Source organism: Rhinopithecus roxellana, chromosome 2 (assembly GCF_007565055.1).
Source record: "Rhinopithecus roxellana isolate Shanxi Qingling chromosome 2, ASM756505v1, whole genome shotgun sequence".
Lineage (NCBI taxonomy): Eukaryota > Metazoa > Chordata > Mammalia > Primates > Cercopithecidae > Rhinopithecus > Rhinopithecus roxellana.
This window is the reverse complement of record NC_044550.1, coordinates 160,783,640-160,793,601: the sequence shown is the minus strand read 5'-3', so window position 1 is coordinate 160,793,601 and position 9,962 is coordinate 160,783,640. Positions and strand designations below refer to the sequence as shown.

Below are 9,962 nucleotides of genomic sequence, written 5' to 3'. Positions count from 1 at the left end.
GATCTGAGAACTCCTCAGGGCCGTAAACTGGGCAGTCAAGACTTTCTACCATTTGAGACCAGCCTGGGCAACAGAGCAAGACCTTGTCTCTACTAAAAATTAATAAAAGGAATCAGACAGGTGTTGTGTTGCGAGCCTGCAGTCTCGGTTACTCGGGAGGCTGAGACAAGAGGATCCCTTGAGCCTAGGGGTTCAAGGCTGCAGTGAGCTGTGATTAGACCACTGCACTCCAGGTGGGAAACAGAGCAAGATCGTGTTTCAAAAGAAAAAAAAAAGAGACTTTTTACAGAGGCAGCAGACCTTAGTCTCTTGATCATCCATTCTCTGTGAACCTTTTTTTTTTTTGGAGGCAGGGTCTTGCTCTGTCACCCAGGCTGGAGTACAATGGGGTGATCATGACTCACTTCAGCCTCAAACTCCTGGGCTCAAGATCCTCCTGCTTCAGCCTCCTTGGTAGCTGGGACTACAGGCGCATACCACTACACCTGACTAATCTTTGTATTTTTTATAGAGATACGGTTTCACCATGTTACAGCCCAGGCTGGTCTGGAGCTCCTGGACTCATGTGATCTGCCCGTCACAGCCTCCCAAAGCGCTAGGATTACAGGCATGAGCCACCGCACCTGGCTGTCATTCTCTGAACATTTTTGGTCATGTATTTTAAGCAGTACACTTTCTGGTTGCCCATCTATTTTGCACCTAAAAATACTATGCTCTGTGAGCCATTGCCATGATCCCTATGGGACAGATGCCTCTGGCTGCCATTTCAGTCTTGCTGTCTATCACAGTAACTGGCTTCACATTATTCTTTTTCTGAATGTTAAGGGCTGTCTCCTGGCCTCTTCTATTCCAGAGTCTTATCCTCATTGCTATTAGGGAGCCCACTTCTGTAACAACTTCTCCTATCATCACTCCTGACCTACAGAGGACAATTACTGCTCAGTTTTGCACTGCCTGTGACTCTCTCACCAGAGCCCTCTATCATTTTTGTTAATAAAATGTCCTCTGAGCCATCTTTTTTTTGTTTGTTTTTAATTTGGCTACATTTTTATTTGAGCATGGTCATTTTCAAAAGAAATTACAAATTAAAAATTCAATAATACTTTTACAAAGACAATTCAGAAAGATTTTTTGCATGGTATCATACATTGTATTCAACTGTCCCTCTTTTTAGCTAAAAAACAAGATAAAGAAAGTGGAATTTTCAGTCGAAAATACAGTGTTTTCGTAAGATCGTATCAAAAGTTCCCAAATTTGGAACTTCCAGTAATTGGAAAAAAACAAAAACAAAATAATAAAATTGAAAAATCCCATCTCACAATTAATGTTCCAAAACACAATAAATGCTCTTCTCTTTACATAAAATTTGCCCATATGATCAATATCATGTTCCTTTTTTACTAAAATATAGCTGTATACTGAAGAACTATAATACTATGCACTATAGTATGAAATAAATAAAACTAGGAAATATAAAATGAGCCACACAAATAAAATGTTATTTGACTTAAAATTAAATGAATGCAAAAAAATTTTTTTGTTGTTGCAAAAACAGTTTGGTGTATTACTGACAAAATTAATGAACAAAAAAGTACAGAAAATAATTGCACAAACATGTAAACTAAGGAACTGCTCCCTATTCTTCTAATACTGACGTGGGTGCTTCAAAGAACAGGGTGAGCTTAACACTGAAGCTGGTGCAAAGGTAACCCATGTTACCCTCTTAATACTGTACAAGGATGGCATTGGCAGAAACACAGAGTAAAAGGTTTGCCTATAAGGCTTTTAAAACCACCTTACAAAGGCTTTATTTCTCATCTTACTTTTTCCTTTACGTCCAGGTCACTTTAAGACTTCGGTATCTTAAATTCACACATGCAACACTTCAAGGTTCTTAACAGAAAAAAAGAAAAAAAAAAAAAAATTGAGGCCTAAAATTGTATGGTTACTTAAGCTGGAAAAAAAAAGGGGGGGGGGATATTGATGAATAGCAAAAGGAAAGTACAGAGAAATCATAATACTGATGCATTGTAGTGCGAGCAAATTAAAAAGGATTAAAAAGGAATAACAATAATGATGTATGGTAGTGCTGGCACCTTTTACAAATGTGCTGATGTAAATTAGACAGTTTTTTAAAGTTTGTAGTGATACTTAAGTAGGGTGCAATTTTTACAATTTTCTATTGTGCTTAAAGTATAAATGCTATTAAATACAGGAATTAGTCTCTGAACCACACAGGTTTTAGGCCTTAACACTGTACAAAATTTTTGCATAATGCAGTTTTTAACAATACCCAGCTCCAACTCTGTCTACATCTGTCTTGGCTGAACCGCCCCTTCTGTCCCTCTCCACAGCTTCCTGGAAGCGTCAGGCACGTGCATGAACAGCTTAACACAGCAGTGTTTTCAAACAGGTAACAATACTAATGAAAAAAAAAAAAAAAGGAAGCTTCAAATGCAGTAGTTTATTCCATGCCATCTTCCATATTGCCCTCCTCGTGGTCTGATTTGGTTTCCATTTTCCTATCCTCCGAACTACCGTACATGGAGTGATCTCCAGTTTCTTCTTCATCTTGTATCGTTTCGGGATCCGTATCCATGGACTTTCATTTTCACTTTCTTCCTCTTCCGCCTCGAACCCCTCGTCGCCATCTTGTCTGCCCAGCTTCCCGTAGCCATCCTGGCCTTCCTTCTCGCGCTCTTTCTCGCTCTCGCCATCCCTCGCGACACTCGTCCGCTCCTCCGAGTCCGAGTACCCTGGAGGGGTAATGCTCTGCAAGTAAGCCCGGTTCATGAGCAGCTCGGTGGGTTCCAAGTGCCCTGTCTCGCGCGCCTTGCGCCCCGCCGCTTGCCGCCCCTCCGCCTCCCGCTTGCGGTAGGAATACTTGTGATTCCTGTGCTGCGAGTATGTGCCCGAGTGTGAGAAGCGCTTGCCACGTTTATCACACTGATAGGGCTTCTCCCCCGAGGGAAGCCTTGAATGCGCGATAAGGCGGTGCTTGTGTATAAACGCTTTCTTAAAAATCTGACACTGATGCGGTCTGTGTGTTCGTATTTATGTCGCAGAAGGGAACTGCTTTTTTGGAATTTCTTGCACATAAGTCACATGCATACATGCCCTCTGACTTCTTGATCTTCTTGCGAGACAGACAGGGGTCGGAGTGTGTCATAACTTCGAGGCTGACATGTAGTCTTGTGCTTCATCAAGCAGTTCTCCCTGAAATCCTTGTTTCCGTTGGTACTTTCTCCTTTGTTGCATATCAGCAAAGGTAGTTGCTTCAGTTGGGCAGATGTAGGTTATATGTGGTAGCAAGCTTATTTAATCCAGTGCTGGGTATGGTCGTAGCCCAGGAATACTGGTCTAAACTGGTGGCATGAAAGTAGGAGGGGGAAATGCGCTTTGAGGTGGAAGAGCTGTGTATAAAGATTTGGCGCTAAAAGGGTTCATGCCGAACACTGGGTTAGTGCTCTTGTTGTCCAGATTATTTGAATTTGAAAACTTCTTAAAAAGTCAAGTTCAGAGGTTCATCTGAGTTTTCAGATGAGGAAGAAACACTGTTATGGTCTAAACTGATGAGCCATCTTAAGAACATGTGTAGTTGGTACGTTTTCTGTCTCCTATGATAGACATATTCTAGCATCCCTGCTTCTCTGAGGCTCAGGATTCCTTCCTCCAGAGTTTTCCATGGCTGCTGTGGTCTCTCCTTTCTGCAAGATGGGCCACAACATATCCCAAGTTCTCAAGAGTTACTCCAGTAATGTATTAGAACAATCACGTGGTGTCCTTGCCAGATGTTAAACATTGTGTTACAGAGGAATGCCTCACGTTGAAAACATGGTCCCGCGTGCTCAGGATCCACCAATCTGAGTTCCTGACAATACATGTTAGCACATGGTCCTACAGCTCCTTTGGTAAATCATTCCTTTCTTTGCTTAGCAGGATTGCCACTTCTCTTGTCATTTCTGACTGAAGTTTGTCTCTACTTACAGGTCTGGTGGCCAAGGCAACTATTACATTGTTAAGCACCTGCTTCATTTTAGGTCTCTACATAGTTTTCAGGCAAGAAGTTCTCTACCTTCCAAAAAGAGAGTGGGACACTTCTGTAGGTTCAGAGGGTTCAAAGGAATCTGGATGTTACTCTTCAAATGCATCTGCCTGGATATCCCTATCCCAAATCTTAGGATTCTGCTACTTTGTATCAGGGCCCTGACTTTTTCACTGTATACTTGCATAGGCTGAAAATTCAAGATTCTCTTAAATTCTACAATTCTTTAAAAATTCTGCGATTCTTAAAATGAGATCTCGTGCCTAATCTTAAGCAATGTCTGCCTGCTGGCTGTAGGAGATAAAAGTCTTTAAATGCTGCCAAGAATACCCTATGACTCTCTGCTTTAAGATGTTGAATAACAGATCCAAGCCTGTCATTTTTTTTTCTTTTTAATAAAACAATGCTGCTTAGAAACAGCTACCAGTTGCAGTTCTTATTATTCTACATTTCTCAAGTGTCAAAGATACTGCATCAGCTAGTACACCTCCTTCCAATTGTGTCTCATCTTAGTCCAGCAAAAGTAGAAGTCTTAGCAATTACAATGCTTGAATATGCCAGGGACAATCTATAATCCAGCTAAGACTAGTAGTCTTATCTTACTGCCATTCAGTCAGCAAGTGACACAACTTGAAAAATCCCATCCTTAGAGCCTCCTAGGACTACTCCACTTTGGGTACCAGCTGTCTTAGGCCAGCGTCCCTAAAAACAAAGTACCCATCCAAAGATGGGTATTGGTACTCAAGTGGTTTGTTGGGAAAATGCTTTTCAGAGCAAGTGAAGTGAGGAAAGAATGATAAAGCAGAAGAAAAGCTAAGCAGGGATGTAGCTTCAGAGGACAGCTAGTTTCAGTGTGATCTCAAAGTGAGTTTTGGAAAACAATTTGTACTACAAAGTTAACCCCACCTCAAGACAGTGGACTAGCTATTGTTAGTCATTGGCTGTGGTCTGCCTCCTAAGAGAAGTATAGGTAAGTTATTTTTATTTTTTTAAGCTGAATGTAAAGAAAGAATGTTTACTGTTGGAAATGACCTAGTAGAAAGACTACATTAAAGTTGAAAACTAAAACTAAGAGGAAAATAAAAATGAGATACAGAATTGCTGCAGCTAAATGGATAAGTGGATATTTAAACAATGTATGGGTTCACCTAAGATAGGAGCATGGAGTTTCATATGCAAAAACAGCAGAGAAGGAGGAGCAAAGGCAGAGGCTACAGTGAAGTGTGTTCAGGTCCCAGGTAGGTGTCCCATGAGGTTACAAAGCAGAAGTATCAACTCTGAGTGGTGCTTGCCATAATGGGGAGATGTCTTCCTGACACACATCAAATTTGATCTGCATCTTAAGAATAGGAAGCATTGTTTAGATGGAAAAGGGGGAAGGGAAGAGTTTATACATTTGCGTTTTTCCCTTCTGAGGAATTTATATTATTTTCCAAATTAAAGCAGCTTCTCTAAAAAATATTTCACAAATATCTTTCTGAATTGAGGGAAACAGCATTTATTCAAGATATACTATATGCTGAACATAGAGCTCATCCCTATTGGAAATAAAAACAAAACAAAACAAAAAACAGAAAAGCAAGAGATACAAGCTATCACCCTGCCTTTATGGCTTAAAAAGCCTTTGTCAAGCTGCCTACTAGGGAACAAAATCCTCAGGATCCACTTCCCGGCACTTCCTTACAGTTTTACTAATTTAAATATCACAATTCCTTCTTCTCAGCATACCCTCGCAAAGTACATTTGTCCTTGTAGATTGCATGTATTAATTGTGCATTTCTTCACTTTTGTTCAGATGATTGTATCACCTTTACTCTGCCTTCTAGTGGCCTTGGTGAGTGTGCGCCATATTGGTGATGAATACACTATCTGTGCCATGTTTTGTAGCCTTAGTCTTATGACGCACCACCTAGCCACACATTACATGTACATAATCAAAGTAATTGGGATAAAAGTGTTGTTGCTATTGATGATGATTGGTGATGGTGATGATGGAGAGAGTCGTCATGTGAATTCTCAGCACCTAACAATGCTCTGCAGAGAAAAGACTTTTAATTTGCTGATTAGATGGATGGATGAAGGGTGAATATATGAGTTAATGGGTAACATAAAACTAGATTCCTCAGCTACTCTTACCCCTCACCTGGATATACTCTTTTCAATGTGAAAAACCTAAACATCTATTATTCAGTTATGAAAATTTCCTTGTCTTTCTTTACAGATCATTATGCTGCCAAGGGTTGAGTTTACCGTTTGCTGTGACAAGGAGGATTGTGCTTCAGTGAAAAGAATATGGATTTTGAATGTGAGGACTGGTGTTAAAATATAATTCAGTTACCCCGTAGCTGTGTTGTCTTGGGCCAGTCACTTAACCTCTCCAGTCTTTCTCCATATCTACAAAAGAATAATAACAGCACACTCCATTGTACAAGATTTTATAAAGATCACATGAGATAATACATTAGAAGGTGGCTTGTGTGCCAAGAGCAGCACAGAAATGCGAGCTGCTATTCTTTTATTTGATGCAGGCAATCCCAGCCATCCTGTCTTTTGAATTCACAGGAGCTTAGCTTTTCAGATATGCTATTTTTTTTAAATTTCTGCCCAGAAAACATAAAGATAATGTGAATGCTGCTAATCCACAGGAAAATAGTAGAACAATGACAACCTTTCACCTCTGTAGAACTCAGCAGCATACACAGTGCGTTCCCACACCCACACACTCTCTCATTCGGTCCTTACACAGGCTCAGGGAGTAAATGTCGAAGTGTCTTCATTACTGCAGTAGGGCTGTGTTCCGGACAGCATTCCACTCTGGAAGGAAGGCCACTGAAGGAGCAGAGTAGACCCTGCAGCTGAGTTCCCCGTGCAAAAAGGAGATGGGCTCCCAGTTGCCAGTGGTGGAGGCAAAGAGGGTGGAGGTCTGCTGTCTGGATTATTGTTGACTCCAACTATGATGTTTAATTTATGCTTCAACTTGACTGGGTCATGGAGTGCTCAGACATTCAATCTAACATTATTTCTGAGTATGTCCATGAGGGTGTTTTTGATGTATTAGTAAACTTTATTTTGTAGAAGAGGATAAAGAATTTTACCAATAAACTTTATTGTTTAGAACAGTTTAACATTTACAGAAAAATTGCAGAGACAGCACAGAGAGTTCCCATTTATACCACACTTGGTTTTCCTTATTATTAACCTTTTACATTAGTATAGCATATTTGTTACGATTGAAATGTTACAACCAGTATTGATATATTATTATTAACTAAAGAATGTAATTTATTCATCATTCCTTAATTTTTACCTAATCTTCTTATGTTCCAGAATTCCTTTCAGGATCCCACATTCCACTTGGATGTTATATTTTCTGAGGTTCTCTTGGCTATCATAATTTCTCAGACTTTCCTTATTTTTTGATGACTTTGATGCTTTTGAGAATTGCCAGTCAGGTATTTTGTAGAATGTTCCTTAATTAACATTTGTCTGATGTTTTTCTCTTGCTTAGATTGGGGTCAGGGCTTTTGAAAGAAAGACCACAAAGGTAAAGTCGTACATTGGTATCAAGGGTAAGCACTATCAACATGACTTGTCACTGCTCATGTTGGCTTCATTACTGGATGGGGTTAGTGTTTGTCACGTTTCTTCTCTAAAGTTACTCCCTTCTTCTGTACCGTATTTTTTGGAAGGAAGCCACTTTGTGTAGCTCACATTTAAGAAAGAAGGAGCTATGTTTTGCCTCTTTGAGGGCAGAGTATCTTCATAGACAATTTAGAATTTTTATTTTTTTTATTTCCATAGGTTTTTTGAGGAAAGGGTGGTATTCGGTTACATGAGTAAGTTCTTTAGAGGTGATTTGTGAGATTTTGGTGCACCCATCACCTGAGCAGTATACACTGAACCCAAGTCGTAGCCTTTTATCACCTTCCCACCTTTTCTGCCGGAGTCCCCAAAGTCCATTGTATCCTTCTTATGTCTTTGCATCCTCATAGCTTAGCTCCCACTTATGAGTGAGAACATACAATGTTTGGTTTTCCATTCCTGAGTTGCTTCACTTAGAATAATAGTCTCCAATCCCATCCAAGTTGCTGTGAATGTCATTAATTCGTTCCTTTTTATGACTGAGTAGTATGTCGTTACATATATATCTATCTCACAGTTTCTTTGTCCACTCATTGGATTGGGTATTTGGGCTGGCTCCATGTTTTTGTGGGCAAAATGGGCATTTGGGCATTGAGCAAGTAGGCATTTGGGCTGGATCCACATTTTTGCAATTGTGAATTGTGCTGCTATAAACATGTATGTGCAAGTATCTTTTTTGTATAATGATTTCTTTTTGTCTGGGTAGATACTCAGCAGTGGAATTCCTGGATCAAATGGTAGTTTTACTTTTAGCTTTTAAAGGAATCTCCACACTGGTTTTCATAGTGGTTGTACTAGTTTGGATTCCCACCAGCAGTATAGAAGTGTTCCCTTTTCACCACATTCACACCAACATCTATTATGTTTTGGTTTTTTGATTATGACCATTCTTGCAGGAGTAAGGTGGTATCACATTGTGATGTTGATTTACATTTCCCTGATCATTACTATCTATCTATCTATCTATCTATCTATCTATCTATCTATCTATTTATGTGTGTGTGTGTGTGTGTGTGTGTGTGTTTTATTATACTTTAAGTGCTACGGTACATGTGCACAACATGCAGATTTGTTACATATGTATACATGTGTCATGTTGGTTTGCTGCACCCATCAACTGGTCATTTACATTAGGTACTTCTCCTAATGCTATCCCTTCCCCAGCCCCTCATCCCTCGACAGGCCCTGGTGTCTGATGTTCCCCGCCCTGTGTCCAAGTGATCTCATTGTTCAATTCCCACCTATTAGTGAGAACATGTGGTGTTTGGTTTACTGTTCTTGCAATAGTTTGCTGAGAAAGATGGTTTCCAGCTGCATCCAGGTCCCTGCAAAGGACATGAACTCATCCTTTTTTATGACTGCATAGTATTCCATGGTGTATATGTGTCACATTTTCTTAATCTGGTCTATCGTTGATGGGCATTTTGGTTGGTTGCAAGTCTTTGCTGTTGTGAACAGTGCTGCAATAAACATATGTGTCCATGTGTCTTTATAGTAGAATGATTTATAATCCTTTGGTTTTATACCCGGTAATGGGATTGCCGGGTCAAATGGTATTTCTAGTTCTAGGTCCTTGAGGGATTGCCACACTGTCTTCCACAATGGTTGAACTAATTTACACTCCCACCAACAGTGTAAAAGCGTTCCTATTTCTCCACATCCTCTCCAGCATCTGTTGTTTCCTGACTTTTTAATGATTGCCATTCTAACTGGCATCAGATGGTACCTCATTGCGGTTTTTATTTTTATTTCTCTGATGACCAGTGATGATGAGCATTTATTCATGTGTCTGTTGGCTGCATAGATGTCTTCTTTTGAGAAGTGTCTGTTCATATCCTTTGACCACTTTTTGGTGGCGTTTGTTTTTCTCTTGTAAATTTGAGTTCTTTGCCCATTCTGGATCTTTGTCAGATGGGTAGATTGCAAAAATTTTCTCCCATTCTGTAGGTTGCCTTTTCACTCTGAGGGTAGTTTTTTTGCTGAGCAGAAGTTCTTTAGTTTAATTAGATCCCATTTGTCAATTTTGGCTTTTGTTGCCATTGCTTTTGGTGTTTTAGTCCTGAAATGCTTGCCCATGCCCATGTCCTGAATGGTATTGCCTAGGTTTTCTTCTAGGATTTTTATGGTGTTAGGTCTAACATTTAAGTCTTTAATCCATCTTAAATTAATTTTTGTATAAGGTGTAAGGAAGGGATCCAGATTCAGCTTTTTACATATGGCTAGGCAGTTTTCTCAGCACCATTTATTAAACAGGGAATCCTTTCTCTATTTCTTG

The 9,962-nt window shown here is 39.8% G+C and overlaps 1 pseudogene; it reads right to left on the bottom strand.

The window, feature by feature from the left end:
- Positions 1-2,464: 2,464 nt before the first annotated feature.
- Positions 2,465-6,660, bottom strand: LOC104666494 (annotated as a pseudogene).
- Between the last annotated feature and the right edge of the window lie 3,302 nt (positions 6,661-9,962).